At 55.2% G+C, this 15,053-nt stretch overlaps 15 non-coding genes across 15 annotated transcripts; all 15 read right to left on the bottom strand.

Annotated features, from left to right (window-relative positions):
• Nucleotides 1–770: 770 nt before the first annotated feature.
• LOC126159023 (5S ribosomal RNA) lies at nt 771–889 on the bottom strand. Its single transcript, XR_007533969.1, has one exon. It is a non-coding gene; the product is annotated as a 5S ribosomal RNA (ribosomal RNA).
• Nucleotides 890–1,734: 845 nt separating this feature from the next.
• LOC126158917 (5S ribosomal RNA) lies at nt 1,735–1,853 on the bottom strand. The gene has a single exon (XR_007533892.1). It is a non-coding gene; the product is annotated as a 5S ribosomal RNA (ribosomal RNA).
• An 850-nt stretch (nt 1,854–2,703) lies between these two features.
• On the bottom strand, nt 2,704–2,822 carry LOC126158916 (5S ribosomal RNA). Its single transcript, XR_007533891.1, has one exon. It is a non-coding gene; the product is annotated as a 5S ribosomal RNA (ribosomal RNA).
• Nucleotides 2,823–3,672: 850 nt separating this feature from the next.
• Nucleotides 3,673–3,791, bottom strand: LOC126158610 (5S ribosomal RNA). Its single transcript, XR_007533603.1, has one exon. It is a non-coding gene; the product is annotated as a 5S ribosomal RNA (ribosomal RNA).
• An 846-nt stretch (nt 3,792–4,637) lies between these two features.
• LOC126158910 (5S ribosomal RNA) lies at nt 4,638–4,756 on the bottom strand. The gene has a single exon (XR_007533885.1). It is a non-coding gene; the product is annotated as a 5S ribosomal RNA (ribosomal RNA).
• Nucleotides 4,757–5,611: 855 nt separating this feature from the next.
• LOC126158890 (5S ribosomal RNA) lies at nt 5,612–5,730 on the bottom strand. Its single transcript, XR_007533866.1, has one exon. It is a non-coding gene; the product is annotated as a 5S ribosomal RNA (ribosomal RNA).
• Nucleotides 5,731–6,580: 850 nt separating this feature from the next.
• Nucleotides 6,581–6,699, bottom strand: LOC126158915 (5S ribosomal RNA). Its single transcript, XR_007533890.1, has one exon. It is a non-coding gene; the product is annotated as a 5S ribosomal RNA (ribosomal RNA).
• Nucleotides 6,700–7,549: 850 nt separating this feature from the next.
• LOC126158609 (5S ribosomal RNA) lies at nt 7,550–7,668 on the bottom strand. The gene has a single exon (XR_007533602.1). It is a non-coding gene; the product is annotated as a 5S ribosomal RNA (ribosomal RNA).
• An 847-nt stretch (nt 7,669–8,515) lies between these two features.
• On the bottom strand, nt 8,516–8,634 carry LOC126158909 (5S ribosomal RNA). Its single transcript, XR_007533884.1, has one exon. It is a non-coding gene; the product is annotated as a 5S ribosomal RNA (ribosomal RNA).
• Nucleotides 8,635–9,474: 840 nt separating this feature from the next.
• Nucleotides 9,475–9,593, bottom strand: LOC126158967 (5S ribosomal RNA). The gene has a single exon (XR_007533938.1). It is a non-coding gene; the product is annotated as a 5S ribosomal RNA (ribosomal RNA).
• Nucleotides 9,594–10,438: 845 nt separating this feature from the next.
• LOC126158966 (5S ribosomal RNA) lies at nt 10,439–10,557 on the bottom strand. Its single transcript, XR_007533937.1, has one exon. It is a non-coding gene; the product is annotated as a 5S ribosomal RNA (ribosomal RNA).
• An 846-nt stretch (nt 10,558–11,403) lies between these two features.
• Nucleotides 11,404–11,522, bottom strand: LOC126158940 (5S ribosomal RNA). The gene has a single exon (XR_007533913.1). It is a non-coding gene; the product is annotated as a 5S ribosomal RNA (ribosomal RNA).
• An 839-nt stretch (nt 11,523–12,361) lies between these two features.
• Nucleotides 12,362–12,480, bottom strand: LOC126158908 (5S ribosomal RNA). The gene has a single exon (XR_007533883.1). It is a non-coding gene; the product is annotated as a 5S ribosomal RNA (ribosomal RNA).
• An 840-nt stretch (nt 12,481–13,320) lies between these two features.
• Nucleotides 13,321–13,439, bottom strand: LOC126158613 (5S ribosomal RNA). The gene has a single exon (XR_007533606.1). It is a non-coding gene; the product is annotated as a 5S ribosomal RNA (ribosomal RNA).
• Nucleotides 13,440–14,289: 850 nt separating this feature from the next.
• LOC126159022 (5S ribosomal RNA) lies at nt 14,290–14,408 on the bottom strand. Its single transcript, XR_007533968.1, has one exon. It is a non-coding gene; the product is annotated as a 5S ribosomal RNA (ribosomal RNA).
• Nucleotides 14,409–15,053: the final 645 nt, after the last annotated feature.

The following is a 15,053-nucleotide window of genomic DNA, read 5'->3' as shown; positions in this document are numbered from 1 at the left end:
CGGCCGCATATGACGAAAGCGCTTCCTTCCGCAACCGCCAGTTCCTCGAGGACGGCGCGGGGAGGCGCGCCCGGCGTCCCAGCAGAGTGACGGCCGAATTGGCGGGCGCACCGCCGCGTGTGTGAGACGCACTGCTGCTCGTTGCACCCCCTGTCATTCGCTGGGCGCGTGCAGCCTTCGACCCTAGCGGAGGACGCATCTTGTCCCTGGTGTTCAGCGGAGGGCCTGTGCGGGGTGTGGCAGTGTCGTGCTGGAGGGCCCACTGGTAGCGATATGGGCTTCCTCGCCTCGCCTCGCCTCGCCTCACACCAGGTGTCTGCGTAGTTTGCAGTGCATTCTCACCATTCCTATTTCTGTCCCTGTCCCCGTCCCGACTTGTCCCGACTTTGCTCGACTGCCGCTCGCTGCCGCTCGGGTCGTGGTCCATATGACAGCGCAAGCACGACAAACGTCTGCGGGACGAGACGAGACGAGACGAGACGAGACGACTAAGGAATAAATTGGTGGTTACAAATCAAATTTGGAACTCTACACTCCTACACAACAATAGGCGGTGACGTATTTCAGAAATCACCTGCCGATTCGTACTGTTTTGTCGTTCTCAAAATCCTCTTGGCAAACTTGGTTAGCACATTCTCCCTCAAACTGAGTTAATTACTGCATTTTCGTACCATTACAGTAGTTTAAAAGGCATAAAGAAGCATCTTTGTCACAACAGAAAGGTAGTTTGAAAATTGGGCTGGTGACATAACAAAAAAAAACAGGAAGGGAGCCAGCAGCACCCGGGTTTCCCAGGCGGTCACCCATCCAAGTACTAGCCGGGCCCGATGATGCTTAACTTCGGTGATCGGACGAGAACCGGTGTATTCATCATGGTATGGCCGTTGGCGCTCATCTAATGTAGGAGCACGGCAGAATTCGCGTTCGGCTTTTCTCCCAACACACAAAATGTTAGTTTTCGGCCGTATTTGACGAAAGCGCTTCCTTCCGCAACCGCCAGTTCCTCGTGGACGGCGGGGGGAGGCGCGCCCGGCGTCCCAGCAGAGTGACGGCCGAATTGGCGGGCGCACCGCCGCGTGTGTGAGACGCACTGCTGCTCGTTGCACCCCCTGTCATTCGCTGGGCGCGTGCAGCCTTCGACACTAGCGGAGGACGCATCTTGTCCCTGGTGTTCAGCGGAGGGCCTGTGCGGGGTGTGGCAGTGTCGTGCTGGAGGGCCCACTGGTAGCGATATGGGCTTCCTCGCCTCGCCTCGCCTCGCCTCACACCAGGTGTCTGCGTAGTTTGCAGTGCATTCTCACCATTCCTATTTCTGTCCCTGTCCCCGTCCCGACTTGTCCCGACTTTGCTCGACTGCCGCTCGCTGCCGCTCGGGTCGTGGTCCATATGACAGCGCAAGCACGACAAACGTCTGCGGGACGAGACGAGACGGGACGAGACGAGACGAGACGACTAAGGAATAAATTCGTGGTTACAAATCAAATTTGGAACTCTACACTCCTACACAACAATAGGCGGTGACGTATTTCAGAAATCACCTGCCGATTTGTACTGTTTTGTCGTTTTCAAAGTCTTCTTGGCAAACTTGGTTAGCACATTCTCCCTCAAACTGAGTTAATTACTGCATTTTCGTACCATTACAGTAGTTTAAAAGGCATAAAGAAGCATCTTTGTCACAACAGAAAGGTAGTTTGAAAATTGGGCTGGTGACATAACAAAATAAAACAGGAAGGGAGCCAGCAGCACCCGGGTTTCCCACGCGGTCACCCATCCAAGTACTAGCCGGTCCCGATGATGCTTAACTTCGGTGATCGGACGAGAACCGGTGTATTCATCATGGTATGGCCGTTGGCGCTCATCTAATGTAGGAGCACGGCAGAATTCGCGTTCGGCTTTTCTCCCAACACACAAAATGTTAGTTTTCGGCCGCATTTGACGAAAGCGCTTCCTTCCGCAACCGCCAGTTCCTCGAGGACGGCGCGGGGAGGCGCGCCCGGCGTCCCAGCAGAGTGACGGCCGAATTGGCGGGCGCACCGCCGCGTGTGTGAGACGCACTGCTGCTCGTTGCACCCCCTGTCATTCGCTGGGCGCGTGCAGCCTTCGACACTAGCGGAGGACGCATCTTGTACCTGGTGTTCAGCGGAGGGTCGGTGCGGGGTGTGGCAGTGTCGTGCTGGAGGGCCCACTGGTAGCGATGTGGGCTTCCTCGCCTCGCCTCGCCTCGCCTCGCCTCACACCAGGTGTCTGCGTAGTTTGCAGTGCATTCGCACCATTCCTATCCCTGTCCCTGTCCCCGTCCCGACTTGTCCCGACTTTGCTCGACTGCCGCTCGCTGCCGCTCGGGTCGTGGTCCATATGACAGCGCAAGCACGACAAACGTCTGCGGGACGAGACGAGACGGGACGAGACGAGACGAGACGACTAAGGAATAAATTCGTGGTTACAAATCAAATTTGGAACTCTACACTCCTACACAACAATAGGCGGTGACGTATTTCAGAAATCACCTGCCGATTTGTACTGTTTTGTCGTTTTCAAAGTGCTCTTGGCAAACTTGGTTAGCACATTCTCCCTCAAACTGAGTTAATTACTGCATTTTCGTACCATTACAGTAGTTTAAAAGGCATAAAGAAGCATCTTTGTCACAACAGAAAGGTAGTTTGAAAATTGGGCTGGTGACATAACAAAATAAAACAGGAAGGGAGCCAGCAGCACCCGGGTTTCCCACGCGGTCACCCATCCAAGTACTAGCCGGTCCCGATGATGCTTAACTTCGGTGATCGGACGAGAACCGGTGTATTCATCATGGTATGGCCGTTGGCGCTCATCTAATGTAGGAGCACGGCAGAATTCGCGTTCGGCTTTTCTCCCAACACACAAAATGTTAGTTTTCGGCCGCATTTGACGAAAGCGCTTCCTTCCGCAACCGCCAGTTCCTCGAGGACGGCGCGGGGAGGCGCGCCCGGCGTCCCAGCAGAGTGACGGCCGAATTGGCGGGCGCACCGCCGCGTGTGTGAGACGCACTGCTGCTCGTTGCACCCCCTGTCATTCGCTGGGCGCGTGCAGCCTTCGACACTAGCGGAGGACGCATCTTGTACCTGGTGTTCAGCGGAGGGTCGGTGCGGGGTGTGGCAGTGTCGTGCTGGAGGGCCCACTGGTAGCGATGTGGGCTTCCTCGCCTCGCCTCGCCTCGCCTCGCCTCACACCAGGTGTCTGCGTAGTTTGCAGTGCATTCGCACCATTCCTATCCCTGTCCCTGTCCCCGTCCCGACTTGTCCCGACTTTGCTCGACTGCCGCTCGCTGCCGCTCGGGTCGTGGTCCATATGACAGCGCAAGCACGACAAACGTCTGCGGGACGAGACGAGACGAGACGAGACGAGACGAGACGACTAAGGAATAAATTCGTGGTTACAAATCAAATTTGGAACTCTACACTCCTACACAACAATAGGCGGTGACGTATTTCAGAAATCACCTGCCGATTCGTACTGTTTTGTCGTTCTCAAAGTCCTCTTGGCAAACTTGGTTAGCACATTCTCCCTCAAACTGAGTTAATTACTGCATTTTCGTACCATTACAGTAGTTTAAAAGGCATAAAGAAGCATCTTTGTCACAACAGAAAGGTAGTTTGAAAATTGGGCTGGTGACATAACAAAAAAAAACAGGAAGGGAGCCAGCAGCACCCGGGTTTCCCAGGCGGTCACCCATCCAAGTACTAGCCGGGCCCGATGATGCTTAACTTCGGTGATCGGACGAGAACCGGTGTATTCATCATAGTATGGCCGTTGGCGCTCATCTAATGTAGGAGCACGGCAGAATTCGCGTTCGGCTTTTCTCCCAACACACAAAATGTTAGTTTTCGGCCGCATTTGACGAAAGCGCTTCCTTCCGCAACCGCCAGTTCCTCGTGGACGGCGGGGGGAGGCGCGCCCGGCGTCCCAGCAGAGTGACGGCCGAATTGGCGGGCGCACCGCCGCGTGTGTGAGACGCACTGCTGCTCGTTGCACCCCCTGTCATTCGCTGGGCGCGTGCAGCCTTCGACACTAGCGGAGGACGCATCTTGTCCCTGGTGTTCAGCGGAGGGCCTGTGCGGTGTGTGGCAGTGTCGTGCTGGAGGGCCCACTGGTAGCGATGTGGGCTTCCTCGCCTCGCCTCGCCTCGCCTCGCCTCACACCAGGTGTCTGCGTAGTTTGCAGTGCATTCGCACCATTCCTATCCCTGTCCCTGTCCCCGTCCCGACTTGTCCCGACTTTGCTCGACTGCCGCTCGCTGCCGCTCGGGTCGTGGTCCATATGACAGCGCAAGCACGACAAACGTCTGCGGGACGAGACGAGACGAGACGAGACGAGACGACTAAGGAATAAATTCGTGGTTACAAATCAAATTTGGAACTCTACACTCCTACACAACAATAGGCGGTGACGTATTTCAGAAATCACCTGCCGATTCGTACGGTTTTGTCGTTTTCAAAGTCCTCTCGGCAAACTTGGTTAGCACATTCTCCCTCAAACTGAGTTAATTACTGCATTTTCGTACCATTACAGTAGTTTAAAAGGCATAAAGAAGCATCTTTGTCACAACAGAAAGGTAGTTTGAAAATTGGGCTGGTGACATAACAAAAAAAAAACACGAAGGGAGCCAGCAGCACCCGGGTTTCCCAGGCGGTCATCCATCCAAGTACTAGCCGGGCCCGATGATGCTTAACTTCGGAGATCGGACGAGAACCGGTGTATTCATCATGGTATGGCCGTTGGCGCTCATCTAATGTAGGAGCACGGCAGAATTAGCGTTCGGCTTTTCTCCCAACACACAAAATGTTAGTTTTCGGCCGCATTTGACGAAAGCGCTTCCTTCCGCAACCGCCAGTTCCTCGAGGACGGCGGGGGGAGGCGCGCCCGGCGTCCCAGCAGAGTGACGGCCGAATTGGCGGGCGCACCGCCGCGTGTGTGAGACGCACTGCTGCTCGTTGCACCCCCTGTCATTCGCTGGGCGCGTGCAGCCTTCGACACTAGCGGAGGACGCATCTTGTCCCTGGTGTTCAGCGGAGGGCCTGTGCGGGGTGTGGCAGTGTCGTGCTGGAGGGCCCACTGGTAGCGATATGGGCTTCCTCGCCTCGCCTCGCCTCGCCTCACACCAGGTGTCTGCGTAGTTTGCAGTGCATTCTCACCATTCCTATTTCTGTCCCTGTCCCCGTCCCGACTTGTCCCGACTTGTCCCGACTTTGCTCGACTGCCGCTCGCTGCCGCTCGGGTCGTGGTCCATATGACAGCGCAAGCACGACAAACGTCTGCGGGACGAGACGAGACGGGACGAGACGAGACGAGACGACTAAGGAATAAATTCGTGGTTACAAATCAAATTTGGAACTCTACACTCCTACACAACAATAGGCGGTGACGTATTTCAGAAATCACCTGCCGATTTGTACTGTTTTGTCGTTTTCAAAGTGCTCTTGGCAAACTTGGTTAGCACATTCTCCCTCAAACTGAGTTAATTACTGCATTTTCGTACCATTACAGTAGTTTAAAAGGCATAAAGAAGCATCTTTGTCACAACAGAAAGGTAGTTTGAAAATTGGGCTGGTGACATAACAAAATAAAACAGGAAGGGAGCCAGCAGCACCCGGGTTTCCCAGGCGGTCACCCATCCAAGTACTAGCCGGTCCCGATGATGCTTAACTTCGGTGATCGGACGAGAACCGGTGTATTCATCATGGTATGGCCGTTGGCGCTCATCTAATGTAGGAGCACGGCAGAATTCGCGTTCGGCTTTTCTCCCAACACACAAAATGTTAGTTTTCGGCCGCATTTGACGAAAGCGCTTCCTTCCGCAACCGCCAGTTCCTCGAGGACGGCGCGGGGAGGCGCGCCCGGCGTCCCAGCAGAGTGACGGCCGAATTGGCGGGCGCACCGCCGCGTGTGTGAGACGCACTGCTGCTCGTTGCACCCCCTGTCATTCGCTGGGCGCGTGCAGCCTTCGACACTAGCGGAGGACGCATCTTGTACCTGGTGTTCAGCGGAGGGTCGGTGCGGGGTGTGGCAGTGTCGTGCTGGAGGGCCCACTGGTAGCGATGTGGGCTTCCTCGCCTCGCCTCGCCTCGCCTCGCCTCACACCAGGTGTCTGCGTAGTTTGCAGTGCATTCGCACCATTCCTATCCCTGTCCCTGTCCCCGTCCCGACTTGTCCCGACTTTGCTCGACTGCCGCTCGCTGCCGCTCGGGTCGTGGTCCATATGACAGCGCAAGCACGACAAACGTCTGCGGGACGAGACGAGACGGGACGAGACGAGACGAGACGACTAAGGAATAAATTCGTGGTTACAAATCAAATTTGGAACTCTACACTCCTACACAACAATAGGCGGTGACGTATTTCAGAAATCACCTGCCGATTTGTACTGTTTTGTCGTTTTCAAAGTGCTCTTGGCAAACTTGGTTAGCACATTCTCCCTCAAACTGAGTTAATTACTGCATTTTCGTACCATTACAGTAGTTTAAAAGGCATAAAGAAGCATCTTTGTCACAACAGAAAGGTAGTTTGAAAATTGGGCTGGTGACATAACAAAATAAAACAGGAAGGGAGCCAGCAGCACCCGGGTTTCCCACGCGGTCACCCATCCAAGTACTAGCCGGTCCCGATGATGCTTAACTTCGGTGATCGGACGAGAACCGGTGTATTCATCATGGTATGGCCGTTGGCGCTCATCTAATGTAGGAGCACGGCAGAATTCGCGTTCGGCTTTTCTCCCAACACACAAAATGTTAGTTTTCGGCCGCATTTGACGAAAGCGCTTCCTTCCGCAACCGCCAGTTCCTCGAGGACGGCGCGGGGAGGCGCGCCCGGCGTCCCAGCAGAGTGACGGCCGAATTGGCGGGCGCACCGCCGCGTGTGTGAGACGCACTGCTGCTCGTTGCACCCCCTGTCATTCGCTGGGCGCGTGCAGCCTTCGACACTAGCGGAGGACGCATCTTGTACCTGGTGTTCAGCGGAGGGTCGGTGCGGGGTGTGGCAGTGTCGTGCTGGAGGGCCCACTGGTAGCGATGTGGGCTTCCTCGCCTCGCCTCGCCTCGCCTCGCCTCACACCAGGTGTCTGCGTAGTTTGCAGTGCATTCGCACCATTCCTATCCCTGTCCCTGTCCCCGTCCCGACTTGTCCCGACTTTGCTCGACTGCCGCTCGCTGCCGCTCGGGTCGTGGTCCATATGACAGCGCAAGCACGACAAACGTCTGCGGGACGAGACGAGACGAGACGAGACGAGACGAGACGACTAAGGAATAAATTCGTGGTTACAAATCAAATTTGGAACTCTACACTCCTACACAACAATAGGCGGTGACGTATTTCAGAAATCACCTGCCGATTCGTACTGTTTTGTCGTTCTCAAAGTCCTCTTGGCAAACTTGGTTAGCACATTCTCCCTCAAACTGAGTTAATTACTGCATTTTCGTACCATTACAGTAGTTTAAAAGGCATAAAGAAGCATCTTTGTCACAACAGAAAGGTAGTTTGAAAATTGGGCTGATGACATAACAAAAAAAAACAGGAAGGGAGCCAGCAGCACCCGGGTTTCCCAGGCGGTCACCCATCCAAGTACTAGCCGGGCCCGATGATGCTTAACTTCGGTGATCGGACGAGAACCGGTGTATTCATCATAGTATGGCCGTTGGCGCTCATCTAATGTAGGAGCACGGCAGAATTCGCGTTCGGCTTTTCTCCCAACACACAAAATGTTAGTTTTCGGCCGCATTTGACGAAAGCGCTTCCTTCCGCAACCGCCAGTTCCTCGTGGACGGCGGGGGGAGGCGCGCCCGGCGTCCCAGCAGAGTGACGGCCGAATTGGCGGGCGCACCGCCGCGTGTGTGAGACGCACTGCTGCTCGTTGCACCCCCTGTCATTCGCTGGGCGCGTGCAGCCTTCGACACTAGCGGAGGACGCATCTTGTCCCTGGTGTTCAGCGGAGGGCCTGTGCGGTGTGTGGCAGTGTCGTGCTGGAGGGCCCACTGGTAGCGATGTGGGCTTCCTCGCCTCGCCTCGCCTCGCCTCGCCTCACACCAGGTGTCTGCGTAGTTTGCAGTGCATTCGCACCATTCCTATCCCTGTCCCTGTCCCCGTCCCGACTTGTCCCGACTTTGCTCGACTGCCGCTCGCTGCCGCTCGGGTCGTGGTCCATATGACAGCGCAAGCACGACAAACGTCTGCGGGACGAGACGAGACGAGACGAGACGAGACGACTAAGGAATAAATTCGTGGTTACAAATCAAATTTGGAACTCTACACTCCTACACAACAATAGGCGGTGACGTATTTCAGAAATCACCTGCCGATTCGTACGGTTTTGTCGTTTTCAAAGTCCTCTCGGCAAACTTGGTTAGCACATTCTCCCTCAAACTGAGTTAATTACTGCATTTTCGTACCATTACAGTAGTTTAAAAGGCATAAAGAAGCATCTTTGTCACAACAGAAAGGTAGTTTGAAAATTGGGCTGGTGACATAACAAAAAAAAAAACACGAAGGGAGCCAGCAGCACCCGGGTTTCCCAGGCGGTCATCCATCCAAGTACTAGCCGGGCCCGATGATGCTTAACTTCGGAGATCGGACGAGAACCGGTGTATTCATCATGGTATGGCCGTTGGCGCTCATCTAATGTAGGAGCACGGCAGAATTAGCGTTCGGCTTTTCTCCCAACACACAAAATGTTAGTTTTCGGCCGCATTTGACGAAAGCGCTTCCTTCCGCAACCGCCAGTTCCTCGAGGACGGCGGGGGGAGGCGCGCCCGGCGTCCCAGCAGAGTGACGGCCGAATTGGCGGGCGCACCGCCGCGTGTGTGAGACGCACTGCTGCTCGTTGCACCCCCTGTCATTCGCTGGGCGCGTGCAGCCTTCGACACTAGCGGAGGACGCATCTTGTCCCTGGTGTTCAGCGGAGGGCCTGTGCGGGGTGTGGCAGTGTCGTGCTGGAGGGCCCACTGGTAGCGATATGGGCTTCCTCGCCTCGCCTCGCCTCGCCTCACACCAGGTGTCTGCGTAGTTTGCAGTGCATTCTCACCATTCCTATTTCTGTCCCTGTCCCCGTCCCGACTTGTCCCGACTTTGCTCGACTGCCGCTCGCTGCCGCTCGGGTCGTGGTCCATATGACAGCGCAAGCACGACAAACGTCTGCGGGACGAGACGAGACGAGACGAGACGAGACGACTAAGGAATAAATTCGTGGTTACAAATCAAATTTGGAACTCTACACTCCTACACAACAATAGGCGGTGATGTATTTCAGAAATCACCTGCCGATTCGTACTGTTTTGTCGTTCTCAAAGTCCTCTTGGCAAACTTGGTTAGCACATTCTCCCTCAAACTGTGTTAATTACTGCATTTTCGTACCATTACAGTAGTTTAAAAGGCATAAAGAAGCATCTTTGTCACAACAGAAAGGTAGTTTGAAAATTGGGCTGGTGACATAACAAAAAAAAACAGGAAGGGAGCCAGCAGCACCCGGGTTTCCCACGCGGTCACCCATCCAAGTACTAGCCGGGCCCGATGATTCTTAACTTCGGTGATCGGACGAGAACCGCTGTATTCATCATGGTATGGCCGTTGGCGCTGATCTAATGTAGGAGCACGGCAGAATTCGCGTTCGGCTTTTCTCCCAACACACAAAATGTTAGTTTTCGGCCGCATTTGACGAAAGCGCTTCCTTCCGCAACCGCCAGTTCCTCGTGGACGGCGGGGGGAGGCGCGCCCGGCGTCCCAGCAGAGTGACGGCCGAATTGGCGGGCGCACCGCCGCGTGTGTGAGACGCACTGCTGCTCGTTGCACCCCCTGTCATTCGCTGGGCGCGTGCAGCCTTCGACACTAGCGGAGGACGCATCTTGTACCTGGTGTTCAGCGGAGGGCCGGTGCGGGGTGTGGCAGTGTCGTGCTGGAGGGCCCACTGGTAGCGATGTGGGCTTCCTCGCCTCGCCTCGCCTCGCCTCGCCTCACACCAGGTGTCTGCGTAGTTTGCAGTGCATTCGCACCATTCCTATCCCTGTCCCTGTCCCCGTCCCGACTTGTCCCGACTTTGCTCGACTGCCGCTCGCTGCCGCTCGGGTCGTGGTCCATATGACAGCGCAAGCACGACAAACGTCTGCGGGACGAGACGAGACGAGACGAGACGAGACGACTAAGGAATAAATTCGTGGTTACAAATCAAATTTGGAACTCTACACTCCTACACAACAATAGGCGGTGACGTATTTCAGAAATCACCTGCCGATTCGTACGGTTTTGTCGTTTTCAAAGTCCTCTCGGCAAACTTGGTTAGCACATTCTCCCTCAAACTGAGTTAATTACTGCATTTTCGTACCATTACAGTAGTTTAAAAGGCATAAAGAAGCATCTTTGTCACAACAGAAAGGTAGTTTGAAAATTGGGCTGGTGACATAACAAAAAAAAACAGGAAGGGAGCCAGCAGCACCCGGGTTTCCCACGCGGTCACCCATCCAAGTACTAGCCGGGCCCGATGATTCTTAACTTCGGTGATCGGACGAGAACCGCTGTATTCATCATGGTATGGCCGTTGGCGCTCATCTAATGTAGGAGCACGGCAGAATTCGCGTTCGGCTTTTCTCCCAACACACAAAATGTTAGTTTTCGGCCGCATTTGATGAAAGCGCTTCCTTCCGCAACCGCCAGTTCCTCGTGGACGGCGGGGGGAGGCGCGCCCGGCGTCCCAGCAGAGTGACGGCCGAATTGGCGGGCGCACCGCCGCGTGTGTGAGACGCACTGCTGCTCGTTGCACCCCCTGTCATTCGCTGGGCGCGTGCAGCCTTCGACACTAGCGGAGGACGCATCTTGTACCTGGTGTTCAGCGGAGGGCCGGTGCGGGGTGTGGCAGTGTCGTGCTGGAGGGCCCACTGGTAGCGATGTCGGCTTCCTCGCCTCGCCTCGCCTCGCCTCGCCTCACACCAGGTGTCTGCGTAGTTTGCAGTGCATTCGCACCATTCCTATCCCTGTCCCTGTCCCCGTCCCGACTTGTCCCGACTTTGCTCGACTGCCGCTCGCTGCCGCTCGGGTCGTGGTCCATATGACAGCGCAAGCACGACAAACGTCTGCGGGACGAGACGAGACGAGACGAGACGGGACGACTAAGGAATAAATTCGTGGTTACAAATCAAATTTGGAACTCTACACTCCTACACAACAATAGGCGGTGACGTATTTCAGAAATCACCTGCCGATTCGTACTGTTTTGTCGTTTTCAAAGTCCTCTCGGCAAACTTGGTTAGCACATTCTCCCTCAAACTGAGTTAATTACTGCATTTTCGTACCATTACAGTAGTTTAAAAGGCATAAAGAAGCATCTTTGTCACAACAGAAAGGTAGTTTGAAAATTGGGCTGGTGACATAACAAAAAAAAAACACGAAGGGAGCCAGCAGCACCCGGGTTTCCCAGGCGGTCACCCATCCAAGTACTAGCCGGGCCCGATGATGCTTAACTTCGGAGATCGGACGAGAACAGGTGTATTCATCATGGTATGGCCGTTGGCGCTCATCTAATGTAGGGCACGGCAGAATTCGCGTTCGGCTTTTCTCCCAACACACAAAATGTTAGTTTTCGGCCGCATTTGACGAAAGCGCTTCCTTCCGCAACCGCCAGTTCCTCGAGGACGGCGGGGGGAGGCGCGCCCGGCGTCCCAGCAGAGTGACGGCCGAATTGGCGGGCGCACCGCCGCGTGTGTGAGACGCACTGCTGCTCGTTGCACCCCCTGTCATTCGCTGGGCGCGTGCAGCCTTCGACACTAGCGGAGGACGCATCTTGTCCCTGGTGTCCAGCGGAGGGCCTGTGCGGGGTGTGGCAGTGTCGTGCTGGAGGGCCCACTGGTAGCGATATGGGCTTCCTCGCCTCGCCTCGCCTCGCCTCACACCAGGTGTCTGCGTAGTTTGCAGTGCATTCTCACCATTCCTATTTCTGTCCCTGTCCCCGTCCCGACTTGTCCCGACTTTGCTCGACTGCCGCTCGCTGCCGCTCGGGTCGTGGTCCATATGACAGCGCAAGCACGACAAACGTCTGCGGGACGAGACGAGACGAGACGAGACGAGACGACTAAGGAATAAATTCGTGGTTACAAATCAAATTTGGAACTCTACACTCCTACACAACAATAGGCGGTGACGTATTTCAGAAATCACCTGCCGATTCGTACTGTTTTGTCGTTTTCAAAGTCCTCTCGGCAAACTTGGTTAGCACATTCTAACTCAAACTGAGTTAATTACTGCATTTTCGTACCATTACAGTAGTTTAAAAGGCATAAAGAAGCATCTTTGTCACAACAGAAAGGTAGTTTGAAAATTGGGCTGGTGACATAACGAAAAAAAACACGAAGGGAGCCAGCAGCACCCGGGTTTCCCAGGCGGTCATCCATCCAAGTACTAGCCGGGCCCGATGATGCTTAACTTCGGAGATCGGACGAGAACCGGTGTATTCATCATGGTATGGCCGTTGGCGCTCATCTAATGTAGGAGCACGGCAGAATTAGCGTTCGGCTTTTCTCCCAACACACAAAATGTTAGTTTTCGGCCGCATTTGACGAAAGCGCTTCCTTCCGCAACCGCCAGTTCCTCGAGGACGGCGGGGGGAGGCGCGCCCGGCGTCCCAGCAGAGTGACGGCCGAATTGGCGGGCGCACCGCCGCGTGTGTGAGACGCACTGCTGCTCGTTGCACCCCCTGTCATTCGCTGGGCGCGTGCAGCCTTCGACACTAGCGGAGGACGCATCTTGTCCCTGGTGTTCAGCGGAGGGCCTGTGCGGGGTGTGGCAGTGTCGTGCTGGAGGGCCCACTGGTAGCGATGTGGGATTCCTCGCCTCGCCTCGCCTCGCCTCGCCTCGCCTCACACCAGGTGTCTGCGTAGTTTGCAGTGCATTCGCACCATTCCTATCCCTGTCCCTGTCCCCGTCCCGACTTGTCCCGACTTTGCTCGACTGCCGCTCGGGTCGTGGTCCATATGACAGCGCAAGCACGACAAACGTCTGCGGGACGAGACGAGACGAGACGAGACGAGACGACTAAGGAATAAATTCGTGGTTACAAATCAAATTTGGAACTCTACACTCCTACACAACAATAGGCGGTGACGTATTTCAGAAATCACCTGCCGATTCGTACTGTTTTGTCGTTCTCAAAGTCCTCTTGGCAAACTTGGTTAGCACATTCTCCCTCAAACTGAGTTAATTACTGCTTTTTCGTACCATTACAGTAGTTTAAAAGGCATAAAGAAGCATCTTTGTCACAACAGAAAGGTAGTTTGAAAATTGGGCTGGTGACATAACAAAAAAAAACAGGAAGGGAGCCAGCAGCACCCGGGTTTCCCAGGCGGTCACCCATCCAAGTACTAGCCGGGCCCGATGATGGTTAACTTCGGTGATCGGACGAGAACCGGTGTATTCATCATGGTATGGCCGTTGGCGCTCATCTAATGTAGGAGCACGGCAGAATTCGCGTTCGGCTTTTCTCCCAACACACAAAATGTTAGTTTTCGGCCGCATTTGACGAAAGCGCTTCCTTCCGCAACCGCCAGTTCCTCGTGGACGGCGGGGGGAGGCGCGCCCGGCGTCCCAGCAGAGTGACGGCCGAATTGGCGGGCGCACCGCCGCGTGTGTGAGACGCACTGCTGCTCGTTGCACCCCCTGTCATTCGCTGGGCGCGTGCAGCCTTCGACACTAGCGGAGGACGCATCTTGTCCCTGGTGTTCAGCGGAGGGCCTGTGCGGTGTGTGGCAGTGTCGTGCTGGAGGGCCCACTGGTAGCGATGTGGGCTTCCTCGCCTCGCCTCGCCTCGCCTCGCCTCGCCTCACACCAGGTGTCTGCGTAGTTTGCAGTGCATTCGCACCATTCCTATCCCTGTCCCTGTCCCCGTCCCGACTTGTCCCGACTTTGCTCGACTGCCGCTCGCTGCCGCTCGGGTCGTGGTCCATATGACAGCGCAAGCACGACAAACGTCTGCGGGACGAGACGAGACGAGACGAGACGAGACGACTAAGGAATAAATTCGTGGTTACAAATCAAATTTGGAACTCTACACTCCTACACAACAATAGGCGGTGACGTATTTCAGAAATCACCTGCCGATTCGTACTGTTTTGTCGTTTTCAAAGTCCTCTCGGCAAACTTGGTTAGCACATTCTCCCTCAAACTGAGTTAATTACTGCATTTTCGTACCATTACAGTAGTTTAAAAGGCATAAAGAAGCATCTTTGTCACAACAGAAAGGTAGTTTGAAAATTGGGCTGGTGACATATCAAAAAAAAACACGAAGGGAGCCAGCAGCACCCGGGTTTCCCAGGCGGTCACCCATCCAAGTACTAGCCGGGCCCGATGATGCTTAACTTCGGTGATCGGACGAGAACCGGTGTATTCATCATGGTATGGCCGTTGGCGCTCATCTAATGTAGGAGCACGGCAGAATTCGCGTTCGGCTTTTCTCCCAACACACAAAATGTTAGTTTTCGGCCGCATTTGACGAAAGCGCTTCCTTCCGCAACCGCCAGTTCCTCGTGGACGGCGGGGGGAGGCGCGCCTGGCGTCCCAGCAGAGTGACGGCCGAATTGGCGGGCGCACCGCCGCGTGTGTGAGACGCACTGCTGCTCGTTGCACCCCCTGTCATTCGCTGGGCGCGTGCAGCCTTCGACACTAGCGGTGGACGCATCTTGTCTCTGTTGTTCAGCGGAGGGCCTGTGCGGTGTGTGGCAGTGTCGTGCTTTAGGGCCCACTGGTAGCGATGTGGGCTTCCTCGCCTCGCCTCGCCTCGCCTCGCCTCACACCAGGTGTCTGCGTAGTTTGCAGTGCATTCGCACCATTCCTATCCCTGTCCCTGTCCCCGTCCCGACTTGTCCCGACTTTGCTCGACTGCCGCTCGCTGCCGCTCGGGTCGTGGTCCATATGACAGCGCAAGCACGACAAACGTCTGCGGGACGAGACGAGACGAGACGAGACGAGACGACTAAGGAATAAATTCGTGGTTACAAATCAAATTTGGAACTCTACACTCCTACACAACAATAGGCGGTGACGTATTTCAGAAA

The sequence above is a fragment of the Schistocerca cancellata genome, unplaced genomic scaffold, assembly GCF_023864275.1.
Source record: "Schistocerca cancellata isolate TAMUIC-IGC-003103 unplaced genomic scaffold, iqSchCanc2.1 HiC_scaffold_1114, whole genome shotgun sequence".
NCBI lineage: Eukaryota > Metazoa > Arthropoda > Insecta > Orthoptera > Acrididae > Schistocerca > Schistocerca cancellata.
This window is presented reverse-complemented; position numbering and strand designations above follow the sequence as displayed.